A 16,787-nucleotide genomic window follows, 5' to 3' on the forward strand; every position below is an offset into this window, starting at 1 on the left:
TTACAAACGGCCGTCACACGATACTTTCTTCGTAAAAAAACTCGACACGAAATACCGATGAAACTTGAACTACATTTAAATATGGCGTACAATATGGCCTGAATACTTCATATATCTGATCGGTTCGCATTTGTTGACATGCGATCAATTACCCATTCAAATGACACGGTGCACACATGACGATCTATCGGATCGGCGCGGGCGCAGCGAAATGGGAGGCATTGTACTTGTAGGGGTACCATCTTACGGGGATTAGAGAGACATTCCTGCTAAAAAAAGTGTAAAAAATTAAGAATAAAATCGTGTTTTTTATTGGCTGTGATCTGGAAATCATAATTTACATTTTAATGAACGCTCATGATATATTGTTGATTATGTAATGTTTATTCAATGAAGCTCACAGTATGTCATGGTTGAATGCTGCATATCTATGCAAAACTGTCTTTAAATATTAATAATGTCAAAATGTCTTTATCTAGTTCTACTAGACTTCTAGAATTTATCCTTAGTGTGGAAATATTTTAATACGATGCAGATTTAATGGCATTTGAATAATTAATAGTGATGATACGCCAAATGAAAATAATTCAGACGAGCATTTTTGTGTTGCAAGTTACATATTTATCAATCGACATTTTTAAATGTTAAGGATATATTTTAGTGTTCAAAGGCCAAGGCATTTAATGCAAAAACTTCATCTTCCCAAAAAAATAAGTTTATCGATTTAAAAACGAAAAAAAAACTAAACGATGCATTTAATAATACACAGGCGTGCTAAATCAGAGGCCTCTATCGCCGTTAATTATATTATCGAATGGGGAAAACCGCAACAAAATTGGTTCAGGAGTTTACGAGGTTATGCTACTCCAGACGCTATTGTTTTTTTTATAAACTTACAGATAAGTGAATTGGTATTTAGTATGCTTCCTCTTGTCTACAAAAACTAGTACTTATTTAATTTAAAGAATCATGAAATAAATTGAATTATTGAACAATGCTCAAATACCTAAATGTATGCATTTTTATATAATTATGAATAATGGTTAAGGTCTCTGGTTAATTATTTAACGCTGGTAAATAATGATAATTATACGTAATGGGTTAATTTAATTGTTCCTTGCATTATTGTCGTGTCTTACATTTTTTATTAATATTTCTTCTGAGAACTGCATTATTGTTAATATTCAGTTAGTCATAAAGTTAGGAATTTATTGTAGGTAATGTTTCTTATGGTAGTTTTTATTTATTATATAATCACCAGATTAAAAAGAACACACAAAAAATGCGAGCCATCATTAAAATACCGTTACGGCCAGAGGTCATTTTAAATAGCTTTGTAGTTGTTTATACGAGAAAAAAACCTCTTTTTTATATCATCGTAAGACATAGTTAAAACTAAGAATTTCTTATTAATTCTTCGAGTCAAAATAACAAACAGAACTCCTAAATAACAAAACAAGACACTTTTATGCCGAATATGCAAATATTTTCACCAAAACACATTTTTTTTTGTCTACACCAAACTTTGATTAAGCAAATTATCACCAGGCACCTAAAATGGTGTTACCCGGCGAACCGGTCATGATGTGTCAAGAGGGACGATCCTGCTAATTGCGTCATTTTAGTGGCATTTCTGGTGGAGTGATTCATTGTAGGTATTAGATGGATAGTTTTGACCTTGAACTTTCGAGATGGCGCTGGAGTTATATTCTGACGGAGCTATAAATATTTGCGCTATGTGTTGCTAATGTACGAACGTTTTTAGTACTTAGGAAAAACTGTATTGTTTAAAAGAAAGTAACTTTTCACTAAAATAGTGTCAAGTGCAATGAAATCGCTTTTCTGCGAATTTCGCAATTGTTTATTGCAAGCCTTTCATTAATAATATTAGTGGTGAAAAGCAGTAAAAGTTATGACAATGTTTCCGCTAGTGTATTTGTTTAGAGAGTTAATTGTATACTGATTGTCATTTAATTGGAAATCAAATTAAATGAAACACAAGAAATGAAAGACATTACAGAGAAACTTTTATCAATTATTTTCACAAACGTCACCTATTAGAGATACTTTGACCAATACTTTGATAATACAATTTCTAGTATTTTCTTTATTTCTTATTCCTAAAACATGCATAACTCATGGTCACCCTACAATGGGACACTTTCTCGCTTACACACCGTGCTAAGATAACGGCGAAATTGTCTCGCAGAACACAATGTACGGACACAGTCTTATTCCTTGGACCATAAGGTTCCAGTTCGCAAGTAAAGGGCACTTTGGGTCATTGTAAGTACAGACAAAGGGCTAACAAGAGAAATCGCCTGGCCTGGCCTTATTCATAGATTTATGTAATAGCGTATATTAGCAGGACTTATGGGGTTCTGTTGTCTTATGAAATATTTTGTTGCAGTTTCTTGGTCAGCCTGTTTTAAGGTCCCTTCCTGGAGGTCTATGGCTATATTTTGGCTGTCGTTAATACTTGATTATTTGCGAGTATATCCAAACTAATATTATAAATGCGAAAGTAACTCTGTCTGTCTGTCTGTCTGTCTGTCTTTTCTTCACGCCTAAACTACTGAACCGATTTGTGTGAAATTTGGTACAGACATAGTTTGAAACTTGAGAAAGGACATAGGATAGTTTTTATTACAAAAAAAAAAATAAAAATAAAATTATTCCGGACATATAGCGCCATCTATTGGTCAAATCAAAAATCTGCTGGTAGTCACTATTCCACGCGAACGAAGTTGCGGGCAAAAGCTATACCTTATAAATTACATGATGAGTTGTTTGGTTTTACTGTCCTTTCCTGAAGGGAGGTTTTTATCTTGAATGCGATGAGACAATTTCAGGACATAGATAGACAACATTCTAAAATGATTATAATGATATGTACTGTTTATGTGTTATATTATGTGCAACGTATTGAAACAAAAAGCAATACTTATGTTGTAAAATTAGCGGTACCTAAACAAAATGGTGATGGAAACGACTGTTAAGTTATTATTTCTCTTGCATAGAGATGAATTTTCATATTCTTCTTATACACATAATTATGCCTTTTAATGAATTTATAGCTTTTTCAGTTGCATAGGTACTAAAGATGTGTTATCGTTGTCTTATCAATAAGCGAGATGACAGAATATGATCTAATCTCGGCTGATAATAATAAAAGACGATAAGTAGCTGATACTTAGTCTTTGTTATTTTATTCTGTGAACACTTCATTGATATCGAAGATAATGTTTATTACAGCATTTTGTGAAATACAGTGGTCATTTCTCTAGTAGACTATCTGTGTACTTCTGTCTACGAAATCGGTTCAGCAGTTTTTTAAAGGAAAGCGCGACAGATTTCACAATTACTTTTGTATTCATAATATTATGTAGTAAGGATTAATATACAGTTTTCAAAGAATACTTTATCAATTCCATAACTGTCCATAAGTCAAACTGTCTCATATTAAACGATTTAACATCACGTTAACATGCAGTATCTTGTATCTATAATATAAAAATGAATCGCAAAATGTGTTGGTAAGCGCATAACTCAACAACGCCTGGACCAATTTGGCTAATTCTTTTTTTTGTTGTGTTTGTTATTGTCAGGACACGGCTATTATGAAAAAAAAAATAGGGTAAAGTAGAGAAGTCAGTTGACGGGAGCGAAGCCGCGGGCAAAAGCTAGTTGCATATAAATATCTCAACAGTGCCATAATTCTAGTGGAATCATTAATTAATGAAACACTCATTTAATTATACAATAAGACATTAACACGGCAGAACATCTGTTTATTGTGTTTTATTGTTTGTGTTAAGGTGGCCAGTTAAATATCATGTAGTATTGCAAAAGTTTTGTTCAATAATCTGAACTTTTCCCTATGACTATTTCTACGCCGATCGATGGTGGTAATGAAGAATTGTACATATACATATACTAATATTACAAAGCTAGAGTATATTTGGATTGCGCTAATCCAAAATTATTTTGGCATTTGATAGCACATTTATAGAGAAAGGATCATCGACTTCTTTTATAGGACACGGATAAAATTGCTGGCGGAATCTAGTAGTATAATGGCGTCCACGGCCGATTTCGGCCACGGCGGCTGTTCTCATTTAAGGAGATCAGCCAGCTGCGCGGGACATATTATAGTGCACGAGCATTTGCGTAGACACAGGTGCACTCATTATTCCTTCACTCTCATAGCCCGATGGGACGGCAATCCGACACGACCGGAAAGAGATCAGGCGCAGGACCGACATTTACGTGCTCTCCGATGCACGAGTGAATCAATCACCAACTTCTAGACTACGGGCTGCTTTGTGAAAGCTTAAGAAAACCCACAAAGCGATTTCGGCCCGACCCGGGAATCGAACCCGAGACCTCGAGCACAGTAGCCGCGCTTGCAACCACTAGACCAACGAGGCAGCCTAGTAGTAGTAATCTAGTAGTATAATAAGAAAATAAAATACATAATATACCTGTAAAGTATAACAGGTAGTTAGTGCATAACAGGTAATGCAAAATATCGACAAAAACAATACAAACTCTCAAATTGAGAACCTCTAGCCCTTTGAACACTTATTATACAGCATATCAGATCAATTAATAACAGCTGGCATTTAAAAGAATCTCAGCTGAACAGGAAGACTGAAGACTGAAGGTCGACCAGTGACATATAAACGAACTATCCCTTCGTACAAGGATACGGAAATTTAATTCTTGTCCCCTAAAAGGGAGGCTCGTTTCCCTAAGTGAAGGATTGTGAAAGTAATTGTTGATATCGCTCACCTAGCAGTATAATGGCACATTTACAAAAAAAGCGAAACTGGGTTTTTACGGCCTAAGTGTTTAAAAGTGTATAATTTATAAAGTGGTAAAACGGTACGGCATTAGTTGTTAAAACTATAAAATCTAAGATAAAATATAAAATGAAATCATAACCTCGTTTCAAACGTTTGCAAAATCTTTGACCCTCATTTCTGTAAAATAAGAAAAAAGTAGATGTGTCATTATACTGCTAGGTGAGCGATATATTTATTTGTTTGTTGGTAAAGTTACGTGAAGGATATAAATTGTATAAGATATTGTTTTTGATTGATATGGTAAGTAACTGAAACTGGTGATCCTTTGATTGTTCCCACCAATTAGGGTATTGAAAGATTATTATTTACCAGCTGCGGTTTTACTCACGTAGTAACTGACTTTGGGCAAATACAAGTACAGCCTATGTGCTATTTTTATGTAGGAACTTGAGAAATGTAATTGTGTAAAGAATCGAATTCAGTATTTTGGTGTGAATGAGTAACAAACACCAAAATTGCACTCATCCTTCCATCTGTTTCGTTTGTGGAATGTGTTTCGAAATGTAGGTATTTTTTTATTGTAAAGGCCAAAATTCTCAGAAAATCTGAATTCCAAGCTTTATTTTGGTTAAAAACACAATTTCTGCGATTCTTTTGAATCGATATCATTAAAAATTAAATACCTTTCCTTCACGGAAAGTTTTGATATTCCAACGACTGGCAACAAAATACCCGAAGGCCTACATAGTGACACTGACCACAGAGAACATTTACAATCAGCCGGTCGGATGCGCAAGCGCACCGTTACCGACGTTTTTGCCATTACACGAGCAGCTATGCTGTCTCACTCTAACTTTACATAATGTTCGGCGATCGAACGACTTTATTCGATTGGTGAAGTAGCCAAATCAACTTTGTGGAAGAAAAAAGTTCCATGATTTACCAAAGATGTATAATGTACGTAAATAAACTGTTTAGCTCCATAATATTAGTACCTATGAAGCAAGGGGACGTTTCGCGTTAAATAATAATAGTCTTTGTTAATTACTTATGTTAAGGTTCATTAATCAGTTACAATCACCGGTTACTGTGTCACCGTAGCCTATCTTATGCCAAGAGGCCGATTTCTTTGCCTATCTTTGAGCTACACCTTTGTCATGAGGTACCTACCTATATACTCGACCTTATCAGAAATAAGAACAAAAAAATAACTTATCTCAAAGTGACAAAGCTGGGCATGAATATTAACGAGTAGCGATCTAAAATATGTCAGGTCTACACCAAACATACAGGCTATAAAATATACTAGGATGTTTACAAAACTGCATACTACAGTATAAATAATACACGGAAACGCATCCCAATTTACACGTACATACCACATTATGATAATATCCCAAAGGTTTTCAGGGCGATATTAAAATGCGTGGCTTACACTTTCCCGTTTAACATGCAGAAGACGTTATATTGTGCAAGGATAATTTAAGACTTACAAGTTATTTAGCATATACATAGGTCATGTTGGTCGTAAAATACAATTTAAAGTTTGCTTGAGATATTAAATTCCAGTCCGTGTTATATCTGGGTGCAGTTTTACAGCTTGTTTTGTAAAACCATCATTGTTTAGTAATAATAGAAGATAGACTAGTGTTTAGTGGCGGATTCATAAATATGTTTTTAACCTTCACCTTTAATCATTGGTGTCGAAAATATATTTAGGAAGTACATTTGTATAACTTTGAAAAGTTGTACATTTTTCTGACCTGGAATTGAACCCGCATATATTCGCATCTGAGAGGCAGGTGCTTCTATCATAAGACCGTCACGACTTATCACCTACAAGAGATCTAGGACTTTGTAACTGAATGATGTTCATTGATCTTGATAGAGAGAAAAATCAAGGTGGATTGAAAGCTGTGAGTAAGAATGAAAATATAACTGGTATAGTTAAGTTAGTACATATTTCAGTTACGACTTACTTATTCTGGGTATGCAAGTTAATTTGCAAATTCGTGCACGTAACATGTGGGTAAGTGGGTAATTTTACGAATTAATTGTTAAATAATGGTGAGAGTGATACGCATGGTAAATTCGCTACCTTGTTGTGTAACTTTAGTCTTTTACGTTTATTTTACAGTTTTTGAACCTTTGTTTTTACTGTTGATTTAATTATAAGTACACTATTTTGCAATTTTACGCAACGACAGTAAGACGCACAATGAATGCGGAAGACGCAGCGTGGGCAGACCCCCCACTAAATGGATGGATGATCTGGCCAACATCGCCGGGAAGCAGTCGGCTGTGGGTTGCTAAGAACCGCGAAGGATGGCAACCTTGGGCAGGCCTTTGTCTAACAGTCGACGTCTTTCTACTGAAATGAAGAAATAGCAGTAGTGGACACGGAAGAAGACATTAATGAGTACATTCCTGCCAACCGGTACCATAAAACTTGGAAGCATCGTTAACAAGAACAATTTTATTAAAGTAAATGCTTACAAACAAAAGAATGTCAATAAACTGACATACCACAAATAAACAGCAATCACGTAAACGTGTCATAATATAAAATTGCTTATACATTGCTGAGCAATATTGAAAGTCATTTCCTAAAGAATTTATCTTGCGTTAGACGATTAAATAGCGTTCATGTATTGATTTGTACTAGGTGGAAGTTGTGGGTAGAGTAGCCATGATCGCACTGATGTCTACTTTGTGAATAAAGATGGAAGAAAGAAGATGAAGATGGACCAGACTTTATGTTGAGAATCCTTGTTACCATGTGATATACGTCGATTGTGAAATCTAGCCTTAACAAATTGTTAGTTATTGTAATGTTAAGACAGTAGTTAGATGTCAAATATCTGTCACCAAATGATTGACCGTCTCTATGTCACAAGATCTCAATATAGTTAGGCATACTAATAGACATGCTTGTCAAAAAGATGACGAACATATAACTTTGAACGCACTATTTATAGAACAAACTACATATTACGCAGTTACAGAAGTAACAGTTGAACTAACTGCAATAGAAGCCAAGCCATCAACTAACAATAAAGATGCAGTAACTGAAATCAGTTCACTGAAAAAACTGTCCAATGTTACTTGACCAAAATTGGTCACGGTTATACATAGCAAGTTTTTATTTGAACACACTCTTACAATACGGGTTGCTGATGACTTGTTACCTCACCATAATATGAAGACAGATCGCCTAGAAAGAAACTAAAGCACATCTTTTGAAATCTTTTGGTAGCATGCCTCAGATGGTCAACTGGTATTTCTTAAAGTTTTTGAAATAAAAAAAAACACACTAGTTCAACAAGTAACATTTCAAGTAAAATTGAATCTCGTTTTTGAAATAAAAGCAAAATGCAAGCAATTAAGAAATCCGCTGACGCAAAAACGGTCTACGAGATTCAATCTAAACATAATTTGGTCTTTTGGATCTCAACTAAACAGAAAACGCAATGTCGAATGAATGGTATTTTGAATTTAAAATACCATTTGTTTAAAGGTAAGTAAAGTAGGCTTATGTATAATCTTCATTAACCGCTTGTATCCCGCTAATTAAAGAACAATAGAAAATCAATTGTGTCTCGCATATATCTGCGCACCGGCATACAATAGGTTAATGGCCGTATCAATTTAATCGATGACTCTAAGCTTATAATTTCAAAATCAGGGTTTGTAAGGGTGCCAAAGCTGAATCATAGCAGTTGACAGTAAATTGTTCACCTTCAAAACATCAGTAAAATTAACCAGCTTTAATTACACAGAAAGCCAGCAACATGCAAGCATCCATCCCATTACCATCGCATCTAAAAACACCAGCCGTGCCCACATTCCGGGGGACTTGCAAAACAAACAAGTTGCATTTATGTGCCTTAAATGGTGTTAGCACATGTCTTACCGTCCGGCTAGCGGGGCTTGCAGAACTGCTCGATTTAGTCCAACTATTTTGGATATTGTCGCTTGATTATTGCTGATTATTAGTCTGAGGATGTTTGTTTATTTGTGTAGTTGCACCTGTGTCTTCAGTTAAAGGGATTGTAATTTATCACGTTCTTGACAAGTTTGCAGTATTGGATTGCCGTAGATTTTACTGTGTTCTAACATAAGCTCCATTTGGGTTTTATCATTTTCGTTTAGAAGATTCAACTTAAAAGAGTTATTCCTGAATCTATCTTCAACAATGCAGGTATATTGTTAGCTTTGTTTACCTATATCTATTGAGTTAGGTTTTTCAATGTCATTTCCATTAAGTAATCAGTTCTAGAATCCTGAACTTTAAGAAAGGAGTCTTGGGATTTTCCGTCATTACCTTTAATAACTTCGTCTTACACATTGTTTACAAAATGGAGCAAATCTGTAATCGCCATAAGACACATGTCTGTCGAAACTAGAGCCTCGACAGATGGCCGGTTGTATAACAAGCCAGTGAGATTGTAAAACTGTAACTTTATGCGAACTAGCCAAGCGTGGAGGAATGAGGAAAGATTGTGACTCTTCAGTGTTGGGTTTCCTTTGTGATAGTTGCTTGTTTACTTCCAGGGTGGGATTCCCGAACAATAATAACTGAAGTATGTCGGTATGCATATGCTGTAGGCGTAAGATAATAACTTCTCCAAGCGAAATTATTTCCGATCTATGTAGATGAATGTGCAATAATCAATCGCAAAAGCAAACAAATCGAAGATTACGGAAATGTATTCAATTTTATGATTTAGGTAGACCGCTAAGAATGAGCTTTAACCACCACATAGGGAAACTTCAAACAATAGGAAAGTTGTAACGATATTTCCTGAGCAATCATTTCACCAATCTGTTAAAGAAATCGATCCCTTTTAAAATTCTGTAATTTGCATGTATTCTTCTAAAGCATTTCTCGTTCCAGTCTAGAAATTGAGAATGATTGAACGGAAGAAATTACACGATTCGTCTCAATAATGAAACTAACGGACATAAAAGCCAAAGTTTGCAGACTTAACAAAGACATTTCTAATCATTATGAAAGCATTACAACCAGTCAAGACTTAAAAGAACAGCTCGCTGTATTAAAAACTAATACAGATACAATCAGAGAGATAGCGATCGAAACAAATTCAAATACAGCCAAGCTGTTTGGTACAGACATCACAACCTATCATTTAGAAGTCCAAACGAAAAAAAACTTTTTTACAAAAAAATTAAACCGACTTCCCAAAACACTAAAAAGCAAAAAAAAAAACTATTTTTAGGTGCATCGGCCTAGAAGTCGGTGTCTAATGGATGTTACTAAGTTAATTTTGCCACCGACTTCTAGGCCGATGCACCTAAAAATAGTTTTTTTTTTTGCTTTTTAGTGTTTTGGGAAGTCGGTTTAATTTTTTTGTAAAAAAGTTTTTTATTTAAAGCTTTTCAGTGATACGAATAGTTGTCACTATCCATACAAGTGAGAAGTTCTCATCAATACAAAGAATATAAGTCCAAATACGAGGTATTTTACATATTCAGTTGTCGAGTTCCCTCGACTTACTTTCTCTGGTCTCCATCATCAGGTCAGCTCCAAACCTTCACTGTTGCAAAGGTCTTGTCAATACAAATAATTTAAGCCCAAACACGAGGTAGTTTATATATTCAGTTGTCGAGTTCCCTCGACCCTCTCTGGTTTCCATCATCAGATCAGCTCCAAATCTTCACAGTTGAATAGTGCTTTTAGGCGTACACCTGAGTGTCAAGTTTTTACCCTATTATGCCTACAACTTTCGAAAGTTGCCCTCGATTTCTCAGGGTTCCCATCATCAGATCCTGACCTGATGTCTATGGGACCACCTCGGGAGTATATCCTATCAAACAAAAAAAGAATCATCAAAATCGATTAATAACTGGCGGAGTAATCGCGTAACAAACATACAAAAAAAAAAAAAAAAAAAATACGGTCGAATTGAGAACCTCCTTTTTTGAAGTCGGTTAAAAACTTTTGCAAAAACGAACACAACACATGGCCTGGACGACCTTTGAAATTCCATTAAAGGGATGGATACAAACGAAAATGCACTTTAAGTTAATGAAGTTGAAGTTGATGTTGCAATGGGAGATGATTTGTTTTATGATGTTTTGGTTTAGTAGGGAAGAAAGGTAGTACAAAAAGAGGAAGATAATTGTGAAGCGGTACCCCAACGACCTTGGATTACTGTAGGCCGCATATCGGCTGTTGCTCCGCCGGGTTCGGAGCCGGTTGCGTTTTTGTAGAACCACTTTTGGGTCGAGTTTGATCGATGGGTTTTTGGGGTACTCGGTTTGAAGTGGTATTCAGTTTGTGTTAGGGATATGGGCTTGTCTTTAGCGAATGTTGTGTTTTTTTTTGCATTTTTTGTCAAGTTTTTATATTTTATTATCTTTATTTACTGCGCTTTTTACCCTTATCTCAGAAGTTCTCCAGTGTCTATCCTAACCTTAATAATCTGTCTTCAATTATCTTATCAACTTTCTATACTTCTTCCAAAAATCCAAACAACTGTACTTTAATGAATTGCTCAAGTAATTGTAAAACCATATTCATATTGCTTCGAAGCTCGATTTAACTTACGGTTATATTCAAACCGTTGTACAATTTACGTTAGTACTACTCATGGTGGTACCGTTTTGAGGTCTACTTACCCCCTTACGGATGAAGCATTAAGCTACATGCATCTACTTTCATTCAAATTATGTCTTATGAGCCTGAAATATCTGCTGCTTAAACATTGATTACTTTATAATAAGCTGTCTCGATTATTTTTGACTTCTCTATAAGTGATAGTTCAGTGACCATCACAACATATCAGTTCATTTAAACATGAATACATTATTAAGACCTTCTCAAGGCAGAGACATATGGATGCTTTAACTACCAGTTTTGTAGCAACTTCGGAGCGAAATTTATTAGCTTCAAAAGTCGTAACGTTATCGAATAAATTAATTTGATTATACATTTTTAGGCAAAAACTTTCATTTTCACAAGTATCGGAGTTGGCATACTTATCTCTCTGCCCTGTACCTTGTCTGTCCAGTTCGGCGCATCTATGCAATTATTCACTTTTACTTGTTCTTTTTTTCTTTGGTTTCGATGCAAATGCGATTATAGAAAGTTCTGGGAAGGTAGGCGGTGAAATTTGTGGCTGTATTTTGATTAGCATCTAATGTTAATAGTTAGTTTTTATTATGTGTTGGTTGTAAATATGGCCCTTTGAATTAATTAAAAGGGCGGCCTTGAGATGACGCACCCAGTGGTGAAAGACGATTTACGATATCTATAATGTCATCACAAAATTCAACATCCGTAAGATAATTTCTATTATCGACTGTATTTAAAACATAACAAAAGGTAGAAACAAATATATTCAATTTGAGCTGTTAACCTTGATAAATCAGTTCCAGTAAAGGTTACTCTGTAAAGTGCATTAAATAGATTAACAGATGCATCAAGTGTCAAGTTCACCACGAATGAGATGCGTCGTGCATTTTTATTATTAACAGTTCGAAGGTTTAGCTGATATTGTGATCGTATTCAGATATATTCTGCGCCAATTACATATTTATTAGATTCAATCATAATCATATCATTTCAACCAGAATTTCATCTATTTCGTCATCATTTCTAGCTTCACTAATAAATATTCCGTGTTCAGTCTGATCAAAATCACTACCTCCATAGAGTACAGCTATATCTTGTCAGGTCAGTACCATAGCCATCAGGCGTGAATCGCCACGTTCACCAAATTGTATAATTACACAACTAGAGCGTAAACGTTACCGGTGTATGCATGTAACTAAATTATAATTTTGATAATCATTACCTTTGAAGAAGGAAAACTTATTACAGCTACGTATGATAAGCTAGTCGAGGTTAGTGACTTCGTAGTGTATAATATTAGCATTCGTTTTATAATATCTTGCACTGAAACTCAACAATTTTAGTATGTAGATCAATGATTCCTTTAGTTGTTTTATCATTAATTTCCTAGTCTATCCATCGTATTCTCAGTGTTATATTATGTTAGAATTTTAGATACATAAAAATAATTCACATTTGTCTCGTAGTAAATACAAAATTTCAACACCTTATGAAGTTGGCCCCGGTGTTACAGAAATTACAAGTGTTCCCATGTGTCCCCATTCTGCGTCCACTCGAAATATTTCTGTCGACATTGAAGATCAAATTCTTTAGATTTCTCAACGATCAGCTTTGAAAGACCATATTTATTATCACACAAGTTCTATGACAAACTTAGCATGATAAATCTGAAAAGAAAGCAAACACGTCCTAAACACAAACAAACAAACCAGTTACCAAACAAAACGTATAACAAGCCTTAAAGTTGTCAATCTCACTCCGAATCAGAAAGTCAATCCTGACTGGAAACTACTAACACCTGATAGTTGCCCTTTTGAAATATTAATAGAAACCCAAGAAACCTACGCGATACAGCACACAATCATTTTTACTGCAAACGCAGGAACGATAGACATGATAAGAAAGACCTTTAACACTATTGACTAACATAGAAGAGAATTCAGAAGTCTTACAGATGACAAATGTGGCAGAAAACTATATTGTTTCTCAAAAATCTCCTAAGCTGGCAGAGATGCATGCAAATTATATATTACATGATCATAGAAAAAAAAAACAATATCAAGGACAATAATGCTTTCAAAGCAATCAAAATTACGCTGAAGGTAATAAGACAGTTGAGAAATAGCCAATCGTCATTGATACTGGATTTTCTGATATTCAATCTTCAATGGCCGAGGTTTCAATTTAGCCTCAGCTGGTGGCAATATCTCACACAATAAAGGCAGTAGATACCAATAAACAATGCACTCTAATGAAGTGAAATGTCTTAAACATGCCACATTAGCTGTATTGATGCTTTGACTGAAACCTTATGGTTCCTATAAATCGTTTAAGAAAGTGGTCCAGCCTGAAAACGTTGTTGAGGGTACGAAAAAGATTTATTAAACGGTAGTTTATGATGAATTCTTTGTAGGAAAAGGATGGGGCTAATACAGGAGAAATTAAAAAACAAATCATCGGTATTTAGAATTAATACTGGTGTATCACAATTGGTTTTTAACTTTCTAGTTATTTGTCACAGAAACCCACAATATACACGCACGAAACTAATTTGAAAAAACAAATTCCTTAAAAATGATTGGACGTGGGTGTCAATTAATACCACCACGACCATTTAGAGCAAGATAAACCATTAAAGGCAAAACACGCGTTTATGCAAATTACATTAAAGCAGGAAATTGAAAGCGATGAGCACCAAAATATTATTCAACATTCCTATAAAACTTATAATGACAAATACATAGCTAATGTAGAAAACACTGATGGTAGAATGTTACTAGAAGTTCTCTTTTCTGCTTCACAACAGATAAATATTTAATCTGCTCTCAAATCGGAAACGTAACAACAACGTAACAACGAAAAACAAGGAAACACAACAACACATAAAACATCGACGCATCGATGTTTTATGTGTTGTTGAAACCAAAGATCGATGTTTTATGTGTTGTTGAAACCAAAGATTGCAAAAGCTAAAGACGATAACATGCCAGGTTATCGCTGACAGACATCTGAATAATCCAATTCCTTCAATCCACAAACATGTACAGAATGCCAAGTAATTGACTGCAGTTGACACACAAACTCCTCAAAAGCATGTCTCGTTACAATTTAAATAGACAAAACATGACCATTTCAAAAAAATCAAGTTTCTATTTCATGACTTAGATAAAATCGTTGTACAAAGGGTTTGAAACAATTTTGTAAGTGCCTGTCCCCTGGTATCTCGTGTTGCGTCAGTTGATACACAAACGTAGCCTGAATACTAAGTGAAGCCTCCGCTATTGTTGAATATTTCATACAGAGCTTTTGTAAGTGATGCGAGGCTTACGCAACAGCTGAGATAATTCGAGCCAAAATAATTGGTACGCAACATCATATCGATATAATTGTAACTATAGCTAATTATTATGATACACTTAATGTTTAAATTCTAGTGGCAATTAAACTACATTCGCAAAAACAAATATTGCCTCTATCTGCGCTAATACACCAATCAAAAATGATTGAATAATTACCAATCCCACATAATTGAAACCGTGATAACCATGAGGTTATCGGAGCAATAAAATACAAATTAGGTGTATCGGTCAGTGTGAAATTAGTGTTTTTTTATCTTCAATCTACTGACACAATTTTAATATAAATATTTCGAATCAGATTCACGTCCAACAATAATAAACGCAATCGTAGAAAGAGAATCATACAAGATTGCAATAGTTAATTAGCTATGAAATAACAAATTTGAAATAACAGATGAAGGCTGGACAGCGAAAGGGAACGATCGGCGATGGTGTGAAATAATCATACCGTCGACCCAGCCATGGTATAGCAACTGGCACAATTCTACCATTACGGTAGCATTTTGTAACGGTCCGCCAGTTTTTTGTCAGATTTGAATTGTACGTACAATGCATCGTGATTATGGCGTGTCAGCCACTAAATTACACTAGATACCGAGAACTGGTTCCACCAAATACAACTTAATGTTGCACGGGAGCTGATGAAAAGTTACAGCCGTCATAATTCATTCGTATCAAATGATATAATGTATTAGAATGCAACTGGCTTACGTAAATGCAATCGTTGGACAATACATCAAATAAAATTAATTCAATGGACCGAATATTTGACAATACGAATCTATCAGTGATCGCGGCAGACAAATGAATGCGGCTGCAGATAGAAGCGTGGCTGAGATAAAGAATATAATAGGCGATCTTTGACTCAATGATATTCAGACAACTGCGGCTTCAAAGTTCAAAAGTAAATTTCAATAAAGCACCAAAGAAGAAAAGCTTGGTTATTTGAAACTCATATTTGATCTACGCTAATGACGTTAAAATAACTATAGTGAATGTTAATTTTCGCCGTGTACGGTTGTCTGAGTTCGTTGCCCTTCGTCCGCCATATTTGACCATAGACTACGGAGTAGTGTTGTCGGTTAACAGAGCATGACCATAAATTACAAAAGCCTATTTGCCTGTTAGTGAGTTTTGTGACGCATCACCGACTTTTTATTTTGCATTCAGTGATTTTGTTTTTGGTACTGTAAATTATTCAGACATATTCGTCTTCATATCTACATTGTATAATTTTACCTTATGCAATTTGCTACCAGTCTATATTATGTGAAGAGTTAGACATTACGAATGAGGTGCTATTTAATTCGAATTTTATATTAGTAGTCTTAAACAAAACGCTAGCAGATTTGACATAGTTTACTAAACGCAGACACGATAGGACAAGGCTAGCAATAATATAGTTCTCACAATTTTGAAGTTTGCAAATGATTAAGATAAAGTTGTAATCATTGTTACTTACAAACCGTTTCAAGCCACACATTATGATGAAATATATATTTGTAGTAAAGCAACAAACGAGAGTGGTAACCACATCGTGTAGTTTTTTTACATTATTTACAAGAACCTCGTAAGAAATAACACGTTTTGAAATAAGATCGTATCGGGAACTGCAATCATTCGATCTGATTGATCGACAACCAGATATAGCAAAATCAATATTAGTATTGAGAAATATTGTATCCAAGAGAATTTGTAAAACAGATACATATAATTATATCGAGGTGTTAAGACTTAATCAGCTCAATCTCTCCGTCAATAAAAATTCTCCTGATGAAATAGAATAATTATGTTGATTTTATCTCTCAATTAAAAAGTTCTTTGATTTAATTTCCTGTTCGTTTGGGCATTTATTTAACAATTTATGAAAGTAAAACAATCTGAATCAATATTAATTAACAGTGGTTTCAAAGATTAAATTGGAACGATCAAGGTGATTTTGGACTAGAATTTCTGACATTTGACCTCCAGATAACCTGGGTCGATAATGTCAAAGCAATTTCTCTGGAATTGTAACTGTAG

At 34.8% G+C, this 16,787-nt stretch overlaps 1 protein-coding gene across 1 annotated transcript in view; it reads right to left on the reverse strand.

The window, feature by feature from the left end:
• LOC124640938 (LIM domain only protein 7) overlaps positions 1-16,787 on the reverse strand; it is a 193,060-nt gene that overhangs the window by 107,806 nt on the left and 68,467 nt on the right. The window lies entirely within an intron of this gene.

The sequence above is a fragment of the Helicoverpa zea genome, chromosome 21 (assembly GCF_022581195.2).
Source record: "Helicoverpa zea isolate HzStark_Cry1AcR chromosome 21, ilHelZeax1.1, whole genome shotgun sequence".
Lineage (NCBI taxonomy): Eukaryota > Metazoa > Arthropoda > Insecta > Lepidoptera > Noctuidae > Helicoverpa > Helicoverpa zea.